The sequence below is a fragment of the Embiotoca jacksoni genome, unplaced genomic scaffold, assembly GCF_022577435.1.
Source record: "Embiotoca jacksoni isolate LCO1_2020_lvr unplaced genomic scaffold, fEmbJac1.0.p SCAF_52, whole genome shotgun sequence".
Lineage (NCBI taxonomy): Eukaryota > Metazoa > Chordata > Actinopteri > Embiotocidae > Embiotoca > Embiotoca jacksoni.
Window position 1 is genome coordinate 1366721 of NW_027185406.1, and position 22528 is coordinate 1389248.

Here is a 22528-nt window from a genome sequence, read left to right on the forward strand (position 1 = left end):
GACTTTTTTATATAATTTTGGACGACATGCTATAGTATGAATTTTATATAATTTTGGACGATATACTATAGCATGACTTTTTTATATAATTTTGGACGACATGCTTTAGTATGACTTTTTTATGCAATTTTGGAAGACATGCTATAGTATGACTTTTTTACATAGTTTTGGACGACATGCTATAGTATGAATTTTATATAATTTTGGACGATATACTATAGTATGACTTTTTTATGCAATTTTGGACGACATGCTATAGTGTGACTTTTTTATATAATTTTGGATGACATACTATAGTATGACTTTCTTATGCAATTTTGGACAACATGCTATAGTATGACTTTTTTATATAATTTTGGCAGACATACTATAGTATGACTTTTTTATATAATTTTGGAAGACATGCTATAGTATGACTTTTTTATATAACTTTGGAAGACATGCTACAGTATGACTTTTTTATATAAATTTGGATGACATTCTATAGTGTGACTTTTTTATGCAATTTTGGAAGACATGCTATAGTATGACTTTTTTATATAAATTTGGACGACATTCTTTAGTGTGACTTTTTTATGCAATTTTGGAAGACATGCTATAGTATGACTTTTTTATATAAATTTGGACGACATTCTATAGTGTGACTTTTTTATGCAATTTTGGAAGACATGCTATAGTATGACTTTTTTATATAATTTTGGACGACATACTATAGTATGACTTTTTTATATAATTTTGGACGACATGCTATAGTATGACTTTTTTATATAATTTTGGACGACATACTATATTATGACTTTTTTTATGCAATTTTGGACGACATGCTATCGTATGACTTTTTTATATAATTTTGGACGACATGCTATAGTATGACTTTTTTATGCAATTTTGGACGACATGCTATAGTATGACTTTTTTATATAAATTTGGACGACATGCTATAGAATGACTTTTTTATATAATTTTGTAAGACATGCTATAGTATGACTTTTTTATATAATTTTGGATGACATGCTATAGTATGACTTTTTTATATAATTTTGGACGACATGCTATAGTATGACTTTTTTATATAATTTTGGATGACATGCTATAGTATGACTTTTTTATATAATTTTGTAAAACATGCTATAGTGTGACTTTTTTATATAATTTTGGACGACATGCTATTGTATGTCTTTTTTATGCAATTTTGGAAGACATGCTATAGTCTGACTTTTTTAGAAAATTTTGGACGATATGCTATAGTATGACGCTTTTATGAAATTTGGGACGACATTTTACAATTTTGGACGACATGCTACAATATGTCTTTTTTATGCAATTTTGGAAGACATGCTATAGTATGACTTTTTTATGCAATTTTGGAAGACATGCTATAGTATGACTTTTTTACATAATTTTGGAAGACATGCTATAGTATGACTTTTTTAGAAAATTTTGGACGATATGCTATAGTATAACGTTTTTATGAACTTTGGGACGACATTTTACAATTTTGGACGACATGCTATAATAAGAATTCTTCAGACAATAGTGACAACATTCTACCATATTTCTTTTTAATGCAATTGCAACAACAACTGCTATGTGTAAACTTTTGATGAGGTGCAATATCGTCTCATCCTCAACTTATTTGGAAATAATTGGAGGATGCGGGCATCGATCCCCCTACTTCTCGCATGCAAAGCAAGCACTCTAACATTTGAGCTAATCCCCCATGAAAACAGCTGCTTTGTAAAGTTAAAATGTTTATTTTCTGGACAACACACTGGACGACATGATATCGTGTGACTTTTTTATACAATTTTGGAATACATGCTATAGTTTGACTTTTTTATATAATTTTGGACGACATGCTATTGTATGACTTTTTTAGAAAATTTTGGAAGGCATGCTATAGCATGACTTTTTTATATAATTTTGGACGACATACTATAGTATGACTTTTTTATATAATTTTGTAAGACATGCTTTAGTATGACTTTTTTATGCAATTTTGGAATACATGCTATAGTATGACTTTTTTATCTAATTCAGGACGAAATGCTATTCTAACAGTTTGTCATGTAATAGTAACCACTTGCTATAATATTTCTTAATTCAATTGTCAACAACGAGCTAAATATGAATTTTTGATGAGACACTGTGCAGTCTCCTCCCTGAATAAATTGGAGGATGCGGGCATCGATCCCGCTGCCTCTCGCATGCTAAGCAAGCGCTCTACCATTTGAGCTAATCCCCCATGGAGAAATCAGAAATGGTAAGCGTGAAAAATTGTTCTTCTGGTCAAAATAATGACGTTTTTATGCAATTTGGACGACATTCTTTAGTATGACGTTCTTATGAACTTTGGGACGACATTTTATAATTATGGACAACATGCTACAATAAGACTTCTTCATAAAATAGTGAAAACATTCTATAATATGTCTTTTTAATATAATTGCTATGTGTGAACTTTTGATGAGGTGCAATATAGTCTCATCGTCAACTTAATTGGAAATGATTGGAGGATGCGGGCATCGATCCCGCTACTTCTCGCATGCGAAGCAAGCACTCTACCATTTGAGCTAATCCCCCATGAAAACAGCTGTAATGGTAAGTTTGAAATGTTTATCTTCTGGACAACATACTGGACGACATGATATAGCACGAATTTTTTATATAATTTTGGACGAAATGCTACAATAACAGTTTTTCATGTAATAGTAAACACTTGCTATAATATTTCTACTTAATTCAATTGTCAACAACATGTTAAATATGAATTTTTGATGAGACACTGTACAGTCTCCTCTTTGACTAAATTGGAGGGTGCGGGCATCGATCCCGCTGCCTCTCGCATGCTAAGCAAGCACTCTACCATTTGAGCTAATCCCCCATGAGAAAGTCTGAAATGGCAATCATGAAAAATTGATCTTCTGGTTAATGTAACAGACGACCTGCAACAGTATGACTTTTTTATGCAATTTTGGACGAAATGCTATTATAACAGTTAGTCATGTAATAGTAACCACTTGCTATAATATTTCTTAATTCAATTGTCAACAACAAGTTAAATATGAATTTTTGATGAGACACTGTACAGTCTCCTCCTTGACTAAATTGGAGGATGCGGGCATCGATCCCGCTGCCTCTCGCATGCTAAGCAAGCACTCTACCATTTGAGCTAATCCCCCATGGAAACAGCTGTAATGGTAAGTTTGAAAAATTGATCTTCTGGTTAATAGAATAGACGACCTGCTATAGTACGACTTTTTTATGCAATTTTGGACGATATGCTTTAGTATGACTTTTTTATATAAATTTGGACGACATGCTATAGTATGACTTTTTTATATAATTTTGGACGACATACTATAGTATGAATTTTTTATGCAATTTTGGAAGACATGCTATAGTATGACTTTTTAATATAATTTTGGAAGACATGCTATAGTATAACTTTTTTAGAAAATTCTGGACGACATGCTATAGTGTGACCTTTTTATATAATTTTGGACGACCTTCTATAGTATGACTTTTTTATATAATTTTGGACGACATGCTATAGTATGACTTTTTTATATAATTTTGGACGACATGCTATAGTATGACTTTTTTATATAATTTTGGACGACATACTATAGTTTGACTTTTTTTTAAATTTTGGACGACATGCTATAGTATGACTTTTTTATATAATTTTGGACGACATGCTATAGTATGACTTTTTTATTTAATTTTGGATGACATGCTATAGTATGACTTTTTTATATAATTTTGGACGACATGCTATAGTATGACTTTTTTATATAATTTTGGACGACATGCTATAGCATGACTTTTTTAGAAAATTTGGGACGATATGCTATAGTATAAAGTTTTTATGAACTTTGGGACGACATTTTACAATTTTGGACGACATGCTATAATAAGAATTCTTCAGACAATAGTGACAACATTCTACAATATTTCTTTTTAATGCAATTGCAACAACAACTGCTACGTGTAAACTTTTGATGAGGTGCAATATCGTCTCATCCTCAACTTATTTGGAAATAATTGGAGGATGCGGGCATCAATCCCGCTACTTCTCGCATGCAAAGCAAGCACTCTAACATTTGAGCTAATCCCCCATGAAAACAGCTGCTTTGTAAAGTTAAAATGTTTATTTTCTGGACAACACGCTGGACGACATGATATCGTGTGACTTTTTTATACAATTTTGGAATACATGCTATAGTTTGACTTTTTTATATAATTTTGGACGACATGCTATTGTATGACTTTTTTAGAAAATTTTGTAAGACATGCTATAGCATGACTTTTTTATATAATTTTGGAGGACATGCTATAGTATGACTTTTTTATATAATTTTGTAAGACATGCTTTAGTATGACTTTTTTATGCAATTTTGGAAGACATGCTATAGTATGACTGTTTTAGAAAATTTTGGACGACATGCTGTCGTTTGACTTTTTTATATAATTTTGGACGACATGCTATTGTATGACTTTTTTAGAAAATTTTGGAAGACATGCTATAGTATGACTTTTTTATGTAATTTTGTAAGACATGCTATAGCATGACTTTTTTTTAAATTTTGGACGACATGCTATAGCATGACTTTTTTATATAATTTTGGACGACATGCTATAGTATGACTTTTTTATATAATTTTGGACGACATGCTATAGTATGACTTTTTTATATAATTTTGGATGACATGCTATAGTATGACTTTTTTATATAATTTTGTAAGACATGCTATAGTGTGACTTTTTTATATAATTTTGGACGACATGCTATAGTATGACTTTTTTATATAATTTTGGACGACATGCTATAGTATGACTTTTTTATATAATTTTGGACGACATACTATAGTATGACTTTTTTTAAAATTTTGGACGACATGCTATAGTATGACTTTTTCATATAATTTTGGACGACATGCTATAGTATGACTTTTTTATATAATTTTGGACGACATGGTTTAGTATGACTTTTTTTATATAAATTTGGACAACATGCTATAGTATGACTTTTTTATATAATTTTGGACGACATGCTATAGCATGACTTTTTTATATAATTTTGGACGACATACTATAGTATGACTTTTTTTTAAATTTTGGACGACATGCTATAGTATGACTTTTTTATATAATTTTGGACGACATGCTTTAGTATGACTTTTTTATATAAATTTGGACGACATGCTATAGTATGACTTTTTTATATTATTTTGGACGACATGCTTTAGTATGACTTTTTTGTATAAATTTGGACGACATGCTATAGTATGACTTTTTTATATAATTTTGGACGACATGCTTTAGTATGACTTTTTTTATATAAATTTGGACAATATGCTATAGTATGACTTTTTTATATAATTTTGGACGACATGCTATAGTATGACTTTTTTATATAATTTTGGATGACATGCTATAGTATGACTTTTTTATATAATTTTGTAAGACATGCTATAGTGTGACTTTTTTATATAATTTTGGACGACATGCTATAGTTTGACTTTTTTATATAATTTTGGACGACATACTATAGTATGACTTTTTTTTAAATTTTGGACGACATGCTATAGTATGACTTTTTTATAGAATTTTGGACGACATGCTATAGTATGACTTTTTTATATAATTTTGGACGACATACTATAGTATGACTTTTTTTTAAATTTTGGACGACATGCTATAGTATGACTTTTTTATATAATTTTGGACGACATGCTATAGTATGACTTTTTTATATAAATTTGGACGACATGCTTTAGTATGACTTTTTTTATATAAATTTGGACAACATGCTATAGTATGACTTTTTTATATAATTTTGGACGACATGCTATAGTGTGACTTTTTTATATAATTTTGGACGACATACTATAGTATAACTTTTTTAGAAAATTTTGGACGACATGCTATAGTATGACTTTTTTATATAATTTTGGACGACATACTATAGTATGACTTTTTTTTAAATTTTGGACGACATGCTATAGTATGACTTTTTTATATAATTTTGGACGACATGCTATAGTATGACTTTTTTATATAATTTTGGACGACATGCTTTAGTATGACTTTTTTTTATATAAATTTGGACAATATGCTATACTATGACTTTTTTATATAATTTTGGACGACATGCTATAGTATGACTTTTTTATATAATTTTGGATGACATGCTATAGTATGACTTTTTTATATAATTTTGTAAGACATGCTATAGTGTGACTTTTTTATATAATTTTGGACGACATGCTATAGTATGACTTTTTTATATAATTTTGGACGACATGCTATAGTATGACTTTTTTTTAAATTTTGGACGACATGCTATAGTATGACTTTTTTATAGAATTTTGGACGACATGCTATAGTATGACTTTTTTATATAATTTTGGACGACATACTATAGTATGACTTTTTTTTAAATTTTGGACGACATGCTATAGTATGACTTTTTTATATAATTTTGGACGACATGCTATAGTATGACTTTTTTATATAATTTTGGACGACATGCTTTAGTATGACTTTTTTTATATAAATTTGGACAATATGCTATAGTATGACTTTTTTATATAATTTTGGACGACATGCTATAGTATGACTTTTTTATATAATTTTGGATGACATGCTATAGTATGACTTTTTTATATAATTTTGTAAGACATGCTATAGTGTGACTTTTTTATATAATTTTGGACGACATGCTATAGTATGACTTTTTTATATAATTTTGGACGACATACTATAGTATGACTTTTTTTAAAATTTTGGACAACATGCTATAGTATGACTTTTTTATAGAATTTTGGACGACATGCTATAGTATGACTTTTTTATATTATTTTGGACGACATGCTTTAGTATGACTTTTTTGTATAAATTTGGACGACATGCTATAGTTTGACTTTTTTATATAATTTTGGAGGACATGCTATAGTATGACTTTTTTATATAATTTTGTAAGACATGCTTTAGTATGACTTTTTTATGCAATTTTGGAAGACATGCTATAGTATGACTGTTTTAGAAAATTTTGGACGACATGCTGTCGTTTGACTTTTTTATATAATTTTGGACGACATGCTATTGTATGACTTTTTTAGAAAATTTTGGAAGACATGCTATAGTATGACTTTTTTATGTAATTTTGTAAGACATGCTATAGCATGACTTTTTTTTAAATTTTGGACGACATGCTATAGTATGACTTTTTTATATAATTTTGGACGACATGCTATAGTATGACTTTTTTATATAATTTTGGACGACATGCTTTAGTATGACTTTTTTATATAAATTTGGACGACATGCTATAGTATGACTTTTTTATATTATTTTGGACGACATGCTTTAGTATGACTTTTTTGTATAAATTTGGACGACATGCTATAGTATGACTTTTTTATATAATTTTGGACGACATGCTTTAGTATGACTTTTTTTATATAAATTTGGACAATATGCTATAGTATGACTTTTTTATATAATTTTGGACGACATGCTATAGTATGACTTTTTTATATAATTTTGGATGACATGCTATAGTATGACTTTTTTATATAATTTTGTAAGACATGCTATAGTGTGACTTTTTTATATAATTTTGGACGACATGCTATAGTATGACTTTTTTATATAATTTTGGACGACATACTATAGTATGACTTTTTTTTAAATTTTGGACGACATGCTATAGTATGACTTTTTTATATAATTTTGGACGACATGCTATAGTATGACTTTTTTATATAATTTTGGACGACATACTATAGTATGACTTTTTTTTAAATTTTGGACGACATGCTATAGTATGACTTTTTTATATAATTTTGGACGACATGCTATAGTATGACTTTTTTATATAAATTTGGACGACATGCTTTAGTATGACTTTTTTTATATAAATTTGGACAACATGCTATAGTATGACTTTTTTATATAATTTTGGACGACATGCTATAGTGTGACTTTTTTATATAATTTTGGACGACATACTATAGTATAACTTTTTTAGAAAATTTTGGACGACATGCTATAGTATGACTTTTTTATATAATTTTGGACGACATACTATAGTATGACTTTTTTTTAAATTTTGGACGACATGCTATAGTATGACTTTTTTATATAATTTTGGACGACATGCTATAGTATGACTTTTTTATATAATTTTGGACGACATGCTTTAGTATGACTTTTTTTATATAAATTTGGACAATATGCTATAGTATGACTTTTTTACATAATTTTGGACGACATGCTATAGTATGACTTTTTTATATAATTTTGGATGACATGCTATAGTATGACTTTTTTATATAATTTTGTAAGACATGCTATAGTGTGACTTTTTTATATAATTTTGGACGACATGCTATAGTATGACTTTTTTATATAATTTTGGACGACATACTATAGTATGACTTTTTTTTAAATTTTGGACGACATGCTATAGTATGACTTTTTTATAGAATTTTGGACGACATGCTATAGTATGACTTTTTTATATAATTTTGGACGACATACTATAGTATGACTTTTTTTTAAATTTTGGACGACATGCTATAGTATGACTTTTTTATATAATTTTGGACGACATGCTTTAGTATGACTTTTTTTATATAAATTTGGACAATATGCTATAGTATGACTTTTTTATATAATTTTGGACGACATGCTATAGTATGACTTTTTTATATAATTTTGGATGACATGCTATAGTATGACTTTTTTATATAATTTTGTAAGACATGCTATAGTGTGACTTTTTTATATAATTTTGGACGACATGCTATAGTATGACTTTTTTATATAATTTTGGACGACATACTATAGTATGACTTTTTTTTAAATTTTTGACGACATGCTATAGTATGACTTTTTTATAGAATTTTGGACGACATGCTATAGTATGACTTTTTTATATTATTTTGGACGACATGCTTTAGTATGACTTTTTTGTATAAATTTGGACGACATGCTATAGTTTGACTTTTTTATATAATTTTGGACGACATGCTATTGTATGACTTTTTTAGAAAATTTTGTAAGACATGCTATAGCATGACTTTTTTATATAATTTTGGAGGACATGCTATAGTATGACTTTTTTATATAATTTTGTAAGACATGCTTTAGTATGACTTTTTTATGCAATTTTGGAAGACATGCTATAGTATGACTGTTTTAGAAAATTTTGGACGACATGCTGTCGTTTGACTTTTTTATATAATTTTGGACGACATGCTATTGTATGACTTTTTTAGAAAATTTTGGAAGACATGCTATAGTATGACTTTTTTATGTAATTTTGTAAGACATGCTATAGCATGACTTTTTTTTAAATTTTGGACGACATGCTATAGTATGACTTTTTTATATAATTTTGGACGACATGCTATAGTATGACTTTTTTATATAATTTTGGACGACATGCTATAGTATGACTTTTTTATATAATTTTGGATGACATGCTATAGTATGACTTTTTTATATAATTTTGTAAGACATGCTATAGTGTGACTTTTTTATATAATTTTGGACGACATGCTATAGTATGACTTTTTTATATAATTTTGGACGACATGCTATAGTATGACTTTTTTATATAATTTTGGACGACATACTATAGTATGACTTTTTTTAAAATTTTGGACGACATCCTATAGTATGACTTTTTCATATAATTTTGGACGACATGCTATAGTATGACTTTTTTATATAATTTTGGACGACATGGTTTAGTATGACTTTTTTTATATAAATTTGGACAACATGCTATAGTATGACTTTTTTATATAATTTTGGACGACATGCTATAGCATGACTTTTTTATATAATTTTGGACGACATACTATAGTATGACTTTTTTTTAAATTTTGGACGACATGCTATAGTATGACTTTTTTATATAATTTTGGACGACATGCTTTTGTATGACTTTTTTATATAAATTTGGACGACATGCTATAGTATGACTTTTTTATATTATTTTGGACGACATGCTTTAGTATGACTTTTTTGTATAAATTTGGACGACATGCTATAGTATGACTTTTTTATATAATTTTGGACGACATGCTTTAGTATGACTTTTTTTATATAAATTTGGACAATATGCTATAGTATGACTTTTTTATATAATTTTGGACGACATGCTATAGTATGACTTTTTTATATAATTTTGGATGACATGCTATAGTATGACTTTTTTATATAATTTTGTAAGACATGCTATAGTGTGACTTTTTTATATAATTTTGGACGACATGCTATAGTATGACTTTTTTATATAATTTTGGACGACATACTATAGTATGACTTTTTTTTAAATTTTGGACGACATGCTATAGTATGACTTTTTTATAGAATTTTGGACGACATGCTATAGTATGACTTTTTTATATAATTTTGGACGACATACTATAGTATGACTTTTTTTTAAATTTTGGACGACATGCTATAGTATGACTTTTTTATATAATTTTGGACGACATGCTATAGTATGACTTTTTTATATAAATTTGGACGACATGCTTTAGTATGACTTTTTTTATATAAATTTGGACAACATGCTATAGTATGACTTTTTTATATAATTTTGGACAACATGCTATAGTGTGACTTTTTTATATAATTTTGGACGACATACTATAGTATAACTTTTTTAGAAAATTTTGGACGACATGCTCTCGTATGACTTTTTTATATAATTTTGGACGACATACTATAGTATGACTTTTTTTTAAATTTTGGACGACATGCTATAGTATGACTTTTTTATATAATTTTGGACGACATGCTATAGTATGACTTTTTTATATAATTTTGGACGACATGCTTTAGAATGACTTTTTTTATATAAATTTGGACAATATGCTATAGTATGACTTTTTTATATAATTTTGGACGACATGCTATAGTATGACTTTTTTATATAATTTTGGATGACATGCTATAGTATGACTTTTTTATATAATTTTGTAAGACATGCTATAGTGTGACTTTTTTATATAATTTTGGACGACATGCTATAGTATGACTTTTTTATATAATTTTGGACGACATACTATAGTATGACTTTTTTTAAAATTTTGGACGACATGCTATAGTATGACTTTTTTATAGAATTTTGGACGACATGCTATAGTATGACTTTTTTATATAAATTTGGACAACATGCTATAGTATGACTTTTTTATATAATTTTGGACGACATGCTATAGTGTGACTTTTTTATATAATTTTGGACGACATACTATAGTATGACTTTTTTTTAAATTTTGGACGACATGCTATAGTATGACTTTTTTATATAATTTTGGACGACATGCTTTAGTATGACTTTTTTGTATAAATTTGGACGACATGCTATAGTATGACTTTTTTTTAAATTTTTGGACGACATGCTATAGTATGACTTTTTTATATAATTTTGGACGACATGCTATAGTATGACTTTTTTATGCAATTTTGGAAGACATGCTATAGCATGACTTTTTTAGAAAATTTTGGACGATATGCTATAGTATAAAGTTTTTATGAACTTTGGGACGACATTTTACAATTTTGGACGACATGCTATAATAAGAATTCTTCAGACAATAGTGACAACATTCTACAATATTTCTGTTTAATGCAATTGCAACAACAACTGCTTTGTGTAAACTTTTGATGAGGTGCAATATCGTCTCATCCTCAACTTATTTGGAAATAATTGGAGGATGCGGGCATCGATCCCGCTACTTCTCGCATGCAAAGCAAGCACTCTAACATTTGAGCTAATCCCCCATGAAAGCAGCTGCTTTGTAAAGTTAAAATGTTTATTTTCTGGACAACACACTGGACGACATGATATCGTGTGACTTTTTTATACAATTTTGGAATACATGCTATAGTTTGACTTTTTTATCTAATTCAGGACGAAATGCTATTCTAACAGTTTGTCATGTAATAGTAACCACTTGCTATAATATTTCTTAATTCAATTGTCAACAACGAGCTAAATATGAATTTTTGATGAGACACTGTGCAGTCTCCTCCTTGACTAAATTGGAGGATGCGGGCATCGATCCCGCTGCCTCTCGCATGCTAAGCAAGCGCTCTACTATTTGAGCTAATCCCCCATGAAGAAATCAGAAATGGGAAGCGTGAAAAATTGTTCTTCTGGTCAAAATAATGACGTTTTTATGCAATTTGGACGACATTCTTTAGTATGACGTTCTTATGAACTTTGGGACGACATTTTATAATTATGGACAACATGCTACAATAAGACTTCTTCATAAAATAGTGACAACATTCTATAATATGTCTTTTTAATATAATTACAACGTATAAACTTTTGATTCATCGTCAACTTAATTGGAAATGATTGGAGGATGCGGGCATCGATCCCGCTACTTCTCACATGCGAAGCAAGCGCTCTACCATTTGAGCTAATCCCCCATGAAAACAGCTGTAATGGTAAGTTTGAAATGTTTATCTTCTGGACAACACACTGGACGACATGATATAGCACGACTTTTTTATATAATTTTGGACGAAATGCTACAATGACAGTTTTTCATGTAATAGTAACCACTTGCTATAATATTTCTTCTTAATTCAATTGTCAACAACATGTTAAATATGAATTTTTGATGAGACACTGTACAGTCTCCTCCTTGACTAAATTGGAGGATGCGGGCATCGATCCCGCTGCCTCTCGCATGCTAAGCAAGCACTCTACCATTTGAGCTAATCCCCCATGAGAAAGTCTGAAATGGCAAACGTGAAAAATTCATCTTCTGGTTAATAGAATAGACGACCTGATATAGTATGACTTTATTAAGCACTTTTGGACAACATGTTATCATGTGAGTTTTTTAAGGACTTTTGGAAGACATGCTAGAGTATGACTTTTTTATGCAATTTTAGACGACATGCTATAGTATGACTTTTTTATATAATTTTGGATGACATGCCATAGTATGACTTTTTTATGCAATTTTAGACGACATGCTATAGTATGACTTTTTTATATAATTTTGGAAGACATGCTATAGTATGACTTTTTTATATAAATTTGGATGACATTCTATAGTGTGACTTTTTTATGCAATTTTGGAAGACATGCTATAGTATGACTTTTTTATATAATTTTGGACGACATACTATAGTATGACTTTTTTATATAATTTTGGACGACATGCTATAGTATGACTTTTTTATATAATTTTGGACGACATACTATATTATGACTTTTTTTATGCAATTTTGGACGACATGCTATCGTATGACTTTTTTATATAATTTTGGACGACATGCTATAGTATGACTTTTTTATATAATTTTGGACGATATACTATAGTATGACTTTTTTATGCAATTTTGGACGACATGCTATAGTATGACTTTTTTATATAATTTTGGAAGACATACTATAGTATGACTTTTTTATGCAATTTTGGAAGACATGCTATAGTATGACTTTTTTATATAATTTTGGACGACATGCTATAGTATGACTTTTTTATATAATTTTGGACGACATGCTATAGAATGACTTTTTTATATAATTTTGTAAGACATGCTATAGTATGACTTTTTTATATAATTTTGGACGACATGCTATAGTATGACTTTTTTATATAATTTTGGATGACATGCTATAGTATGACTTTTTTATATAATTTTGTAAGACATGCTATAGTGTGACTTTTTTATATAATTTTGGATGACATGCTATTGTATGACTTTTTTATACAATTTTGGAATACATGCTATAGTTTGACTTTTTTATCTAATTCAGGACGAAATGCTATTCTAACAGTTTGTCATGTAATAGTAACCACTTGCTATAATATTTCTTAATTCAATTGTCAACAACGAGCTAAATATGAATTTTTGATGAGACACTGTGCAGTCTCCTCCTTGACTAAATTGGAGGATGCGGGCATCGATCCCGCTGCCTCTCGCATGCTAAGCAAGCGCTCTACTATTTGAGCTAATCCCCCATGAAGAAATCAGAAATGGGAAGCGTGAAAAATTGTTCTTCTGGTCAAAATAATGACGTTTTTATGCAATTTGGACGACATTCTTTAGTATGACGTTCTTATGAACTTTGGGACGACATTTTATAATTATGGACAACATGCTACAATAAGACTTCTTCATAAAATAGTGACAACATTCTATAATATGTCTTTTTAATATAATTACAACGTATAAACTTTTGATTCATCGTCAACTTAATTGGAAATGATTGGAGGATGCGGGCATCGATCCCGCTACTTCTCGCATGCGAAGCAAGCGCTCTACCATTTGAGCTAATCCCCCATGAAAACAGCTGTAATGGTAAGTTTGAAATGTTTATCTTCTGGACAACACACTGGACGACATGATATAGCACGACTTTTTTATATAATTTTGGACGAAATGCTACAATGACAGTTTTTCATGTAATAGTAACCACTTGCTATAATATTTCTTCTTAATTCAATTGTCAACAACATGTTAAATATGAATTTTTGATGAGACACTGTACAGTCTCCTCCTTGACTAAATTGGAGGATGCGGGCATCGATCCCGCTGCCTCTCGCATGCTAAGCAAGCACTCTACCATTTGAGCTAATCCCCCATGAGAAAGTCTGAAATGGCAAACGTGAAAAATTCATCTTCTGGTTAATAGAATAGACGACCTGATATAGTATGACTTTATTAAGCACTTTTGGACAACATGTTATCATGTGAGTTTTTTAAGGACTTTTGGAAGACATGCTAGAGTATGACTTTTTTATGCAATTTTAGACGACATGCTATAGTATGACTTTTTTATATAATTTTGGATGACATGCCATAGTATGACTTTTTTATGCAATTTTAGACGACATGCTATAGTATGACTTTTTTATATAATTTTGGAAGACATGCTATAGTATGACTTTTTTATATAAATTTGGATGACATTCTATAGTGTGACTTTTTTATGCAATTTTGGAAGACATGCTATAGTATGACTTTTTTATATAATTTTGGACGACATACTATAGTATGACTTTTTTATATAATTTTGGACGACATGCTATAGTATGACTTTTTTATATAATTTTGGACGACATACTATATTATGACTTTTTTTATGCAATTTTGGACGACATGCTATCGTATGACTTTTTTATATAATTTTGGACGACATGCTATAGTATGACTTTTTTATATAATTTTGGACGATATACTATAGTATGACTTTTTTATGCAATTTTGGACGACATGCTATAGTATGACTTTTTTATATAATTTTGGAAGACATACTATAGTATGACTTTTTTATGCAATTTTGGAAGACATGCTATAGTATGACTTTTTTATATAATTTTGGACGACATGCTATAGTATGACTTTTTTATATAATTTTGGACGACATGCTATAGAATGACTTTTTTATATAATTTTGTAAGACATGCTATAGTATGACTTTTTTATATAATTTTGGATGACATGCTATAGTATGACTTTTTTATATAATTTTGGACGACATGCTATAGTATGACTTTTTTATATAATTTTGGATGACATGCTATAGTATGACTTTTTTATATAATTTTGTAAGACATGCTATAGTGTGACTTTTTTATATAATTTTGGATGACATGCTATTGTATGACTTTTTTATACAATTTTGGAATACATGCTATAGTTTGACTTTTTTATCTAATTCAGGACGAAATGCTATTCTAACAGTTTGTCATGTAATAGTAACCACTTGCTATAATATTTCTTAATTCAATTGTCAACAACGAGCTAAATATGAATTTTTGATGAGACACTGTGCAGTCTCCTCCTTGACTAAATTGGAGGATGCGGGCATCGATCCCGCTGCCTCTCGCATGCTAAGCAAGCGCTCTACTATTTGAGCTAATCCCCCATGAAGAAATCAGAAATGGGAAGCGTGAAAAATTGTTCTTCTGGTCAAAATAATGACGTTTTTATGCAATTTGGACGACATTCTTTAGTATGACGTTCTTATGAACTTTGGGACGACATTTTATAATTATGGACAACATGCTACAATAAGACTTCTTCATAAAATAGTGACAACATTCTATAATATGTCTTTTTAATATAATTACAACGTATAAACTTTTGATTCATCGTCAACTTAATTGGAAATGATTGGAGGATGCGGGCATCGATCCCGCTACTTCTCGCATGCGAAGCAAGCGCTCTACCATTTGAGCTAATCCCCCATGAAAACAGCTGTAATGGTAAGTTTGAAATGTTTATCTTCTGGACAACACACTGGACGACATGATATAGCACGACTTTTTTATATAATTTTGGACGAAATGCTACAATGACAGTTTTTCATGTAATAGTAACCACTTGCTATAATATTTCTTCTTAATTCAATTGTCAACAACATGTTAAATATGAATTTTTGATGAGACACTGTACAGTCTCCTCCTTGACTAAATTGGAGGATGCGGGCATCGATCCCGCTGCCTCTCGCATGCTAAGCAAGCACTCTACCATTTGAGCTAATCCCCCATGAGAAAGTCTGAAATGGCAAACGTGAAAAATTCATCTTCTGGTTAATAGAATAGACGACCTGATATAGTATGACTTTATTAAGCACTTTTGGACAACATGTTATCATGTGAGTTTTTTAAGGACTTTTGGAAGACATGCTAGAGTATGACTTTTTTATGCAATTTTAGACGACATGCTATAGTATGACTTTTTTATATAATTTTGGATGACATGCCATAGTATGACTTTTTTATGCAATTTTAGACGACATGCTATAGTATGACTTTTTTATATAATTTTGGAAGACATGCTATAGTATGACTTTTTTATATAAATTTGGATGACATTCTATAGTGTGACTTTTTTATGCAATTTTGGAAGACATGCTATAGTATGACTTTTTTATATAATTTTGGACGACATACTATAGTATGACTTTTTTATATAATTTTGGACGACATGCTATAGTATGACTTTTTTATATAATTTTGGACGACATACTATATTATGACTTTTTTTATGCAATTTTGGACGACATGCTATCGTATGACTTTTTTATATAATTTTGGACGACATGCTATAGTATGACTTTTTTATATAATTTTGGACGATATACTATAGTATGACTTTTTTATGCCATTTTGGACGACATGCTATAGTATGACTTTTTTATATAATTTTGGAAGACATACTATAGTATGACTTTTTTATGCAATTTTGGAAGACATGCTATAGTATGACTTTTTTATATAATTTTGGACGACATGCTATAGTATGACTTTTTTATATAATTTTGGACGACATGCTATAGAATGACTTTTTTATATAATTTTGTAAGACATGCTATAGTATGACTTTTTTATATAATTTTGGATGACATGCTATAGTATGACTTTTTTATATAATTTTGGACGACATGCTATAGTATGACTTTTTTATATAATTTTGGATGACATGCTATAGTATGACTTTTTTATATAATTTTGTAAGACATGCTATAGTGTGACTTTTTTATATAATTTTGGATGACATGCTATTGTATGACTTTTTTATGCAATTTTGGAAGACATGCTATAGTCTGACTTTTTTAGAAAATTTTGGACGATATGCTATAGTATGACGCTTTTATGAAATTTGGGACGACATTTTACAATTTTGGACGACATGCTACAATATGTCTTTTTTATGCAATTTTGGAAGACATGCTATAGTATGACTTTTTTATGCAATTTTGGAAGACATGCTATAGTATGACTTTTTTACATAATTTTGGAAGACATGCTATAGTATGACTTTTTTAGAAAATTTTGGACGATATGCTATAGTATAACGTTTTTATGAACTTTGGGACGACATTTTACAATTTTGGACGACATGCTATAATAAGAATTCTTCAGACAATAGTGACAACATTCTACAATATTTCTTTTTAATGCAATTGCAACAACAACTGCTATGTGTAAACTTTTGATGAGGTGCAATATCGTCTCATCCTCAACTTATTTGGAAATAATTGGAGGATGCGGGCATCGATCCCGCTACTTCTCGCATGCAAAGCAGGCACTCTAACATTTGAGCTAATCCCCCATGAAAACAGCTGCTTTGTAAAGTTAAAATGTTTATTTTCTGGACAACACACTGGACGACATGATATCGTGTGACTTTTTTATACAATTTTGGAATACATGCTATAGTTTGACTTTTTTATATAATTTTGGACGACATGCTATTGTATGACTTTTTTAGAAAATTTTGGAAGGCATGCTATAGCATGACTTTTTTATATAATTTTGGACGACATACTATAGTATGACTTTTTTATATAATTTTGTAAGACATGCTTTAGTATGACTTTTTTATGCAATTTTGGAATACATGCTATAGTATGACTTTTTTATCTAATTCAGGACGAAATGCTATTCTAACAGTTTGTCATGTAATAGTAACCACTTGCTATAATATTTCTTAATTCAATTGTCAAGAACGAGCTAAATATGAATTTTTGATGAGACACTGTGCAGTCTCCTCCCTGACTAAATTGGAGGATGCGGGCATCGATCCCGCTGCCTCTCGCATGCTAAGCAAGCACTCTACCATTTGAGCTAATCCCCCATGGAGAAATCAGAAATGGTAAGCGTGAAAAATTGTTCTTCTGGTCAAAATAATGACGTTTTTATGCAATTTGGACGACATTCTTTAGTATGACGTTCTTATGAACTTTGGGACGACATTTTATAATTATGGACAACATGCTACAATAAGACTTCTTCATAAAATAGTGAAAACATTCTATAATATGTCTTTTTAATATAATTGCTATGTGTGAACTTTTGATGAGGTGCAATATAGTCTCATCGTCAACTTAATTGGAAATGATTGGAGGATGCGGGCATCGATCCCGCTACTTCTCGCATGCGAAGCAAGCACTCTACCATTTGCGCTAATCCCCCATGAAAACAGCTGTAATGGTAAGTTTGAAATGTTTATCTTCTGGACAACATACTGGACGACATGATATAGCACGACTTTTTTATATAATTTTGGACGAAATGCTACAATAACAGTTTTTCATGTAATAGTAAACACTTGCTATAATATTTCTACTTAATTCAATTGTCAACAACATGTTAAATATGAATTTTTGATGAGACACTGTACAGTCTCCTCTTTGACTAAATTGGAGGATGCGGGCATCGATCCCGCTGCCTCTCGCATGCTAAGCAAGCACTCTACCATTTGAGCTAATCCCCCATGAGAAAGTCTGAAATGGCAATCATGAAAAATTGATCTTCTGGTTAATAGAATAGACGACCTGATATAGTATGACTTTATTATGCAATTTTGGACGAAATGCTATTATAACAGTTTGTCATGTAATAGTAACCACTTGCTATAATATTTCTTAATTCAATTGTCAACAACAAGCTAAATATGAATTTTTGATGAGACACTGTACAGTCTCCTCCTTGACTAAATTGGAGGATGCGGGCATCAATCCCGCTGCCTCTCGCATGCTAAGCAAGCACTCTACCATTTGAGCTAATCCCCCATGGAAACAGCTGTAATGGTAAGTTTGAAAAATTGATCTTCTGGTTAATAGAATAGACGACCTGCTATAGTACGACTTTTTTATGCAATTTTGGACGATATGCTTTAGTATGACTTTTTTATATAAATTTGGACGACATGCTATAGTATGACTTTTTTATATAATTTTGGACGACATACTATAGTATGACTTTTTTATGCAATTTTGGAAGACATGCTATAGTATGACTTTTTTATATAATTTTGGAAGACATGCTATAGTATAACTTTTTTAGAAAATTTTGGACGACATGCTGTCGTATGACTTTTTTATATAATTTTGGACGACATACTATAGTATGACTTTTTTTAAAATTTTGGACGACATGCTATAGTGTGACCTTTTTATATAATTTTGGACGACATGCTATAGTATGACTTTTTTATATAATTTTGGACGACATGCTATAGTATGACTTTTTTATATAATTTTGGACGACATACTATAGTTTGACTTTTTTTTAAATTTTGGACGACATGCTATAGTATGACTTTTTTATATAATTTTGGACGACATGCTATAGTATGACTTTTTTATTTAATTTTGGATGACATGCTATAGTATGACTTTTTTATGTAATTTTGGACGACATGCTATAGTATGACTTTTTTATATAATTTTGGACGACATGCTATAGTATGACTTTTTTATGCAATTTTGGAAGACATGCTATAGCATGACTTTTTTAGAAAATTTTGGACGATATGCTATAGTATAAAGTTTTTATGAACTTTGGGACGACATTTTACAATTTTGGACGACTTGCTATAATAAGAATTCTTCAGACAATAGTGACAACATTCTACAATATTTATTTTTAATGCAATTGCAACACCAACTGCTACGTGTAAACTTTTGATGAGGTGCAATATCGTCTCATCCTCAACTTATTTGGAAATAATTGGAGGATGCGGGCATCAATCCCACTACTTCTCGCATGCAAAGCAAGCACTCTAACATTTGAGCTAATCCCCCATGAAAACAGCTGCTTTGTAAAATTAAAATGTTTATTTTCTGGACAACACACTGGACGACATGATATCGTGTGACTTTTTTATATAATTTTGTAAGACATGCTTTAGTATGACTTTTTTATGCAATTTTGGAAGACATGCTATAGTATGACTGTTTTAGAAAATTTTGGACGACATGCTGTCGTATGACTTTTTTACATAATTTTGGACGACATGCTATTGTATGACTTTTTTATATAATTTTGGAAAACATGCTATAGTATGACTTTTTTATGTAATTTTGTAAGACATGCTATAGCATGACTTTTTTATATAATTTTGGACGACATGCTATAGTATGACTTTTTTATATAATTTTGTAAGACATGCTTTAGTATGACTTTTTTACGCAATTTTGGAAGACATGCTGTAGTATGACTTTTTTCGAAAATTTTGGAAGACATGCTATAGTATGACTTTTTTATGTAATTTTGTAAGACATGCTATAGCATGACTTTTTTATATAATTTTGGACGACATGCTATAGTATGACTTTTTTATATAATTTTGTAAGACATGCTTTAGTATGACTTTTTTACGCAATTTTGGAAGACATGCTGTAGTATGACTTTTTTCGAAAATTTTGGAAGACATGCTATAGTATGACTTTTTTATGTAATTTTGTAAGACATGCTATAGCATGACTTTTTTATATAATTTTGGACGACATGCTATAGTATGACTTTTTTATATAATTTTGTAAGACATGCTTTAGTATGACTTTTTTATGCAATTTTGTAAGACATGCTATAGCATGACTTTTTTATATAATTTTGGACGACATGCTATTTTAAGACTTTTTTATATAAATTTGGACGACATACTATAGTATAACTTTTTTATGCAATTTTGGAAGACATGCTATGGCATGACTTTTTTATATAATTTTGGAAGACATGCTATAGTATAACTTTTTTATAAAATTTTGGACGACATGCTATAGTATGACTTTTTTATATAATTTTGGACGACATGCTATAGTATAACTTTTTTATAAAATTTTGGACGACATGCTATAGTATGACTTTTTTATATAATTTTGGACGACATACTATAGTATGACTTTTTTTTAAATTTTGGACGACATGCTATAGTATGACTTTTTTATATAATTTTGGACGACATGCTATAGTATGACTTTTTTATATAATTTTGGACGACATGCTATAGTATGACTTTTTTATATAATTTTGGATGACATGCTATAGTATGACTTTTTTATATAATTTTGTAAGACATGCTATAGTGTGACTTTTTTATATAATTTTGGACGACATGCTATAGTATGACTTTTTTATATAATTTTGGACGACATGCTGTCGTATGACTTTTTTATATAATTTTGGACGACATGCTATTGTATGACTTTTTTAGAAAATTTTGGAAGACATGCTATAGTATGACTTTTTTATATAATTTTGTAAGACATGCTTTAGTATGACTTTTTTATGCAATTTTGGAAGACATGCTGTAGTATGACTTTTTTCGAAAATTTTGGACGACATGCTGTCGTATGACTTTTTTATATAATTTTGGACGACATGCTATTTTATGACTTTTTTATATAAATTTGGACGACATACTATAGTATGACTTTTTTATGCAATTTTGGAAGACATGCTATAGCATGACTTTTTTATATAATTTTGGAAGACATGCTATATTATAACTTTTTTAGAAAATTTTAGACGACATGCTGTCGTATGACTTTTTTATATAATTTTGGACGACATGCTATAGTATAACTTTTTTATAAAATTTTGGACGACATGCTATAGTATGACTTTTTTATATAATTTTGGACGACATACTATAGTATGACTTTTTTTTTAATTTTGGACGACATGCTATAGTATGACTTTTTTATATAATTTTGGACGACATGCTATAG

General features: G+C 29.5%; 1 non-coding gene across 1 annotated transcript; it reads right to left on the reverse strand.

The window, feature by feature from the left end:
- Positions 1–2172: 2172 nt before the first annotated feature.
- trnaa-agc (transfer RNA alanine (anticodon AGC)) lies at positions 2173–2245 on the reverse strand. Its single transcript has one exon. It is a non-coding gene; the product is annotated as a tRNA-Ala (tRNA).
- Between the last annotated feature and the right edge of the window lie 20283 nt (positions 2246–22528).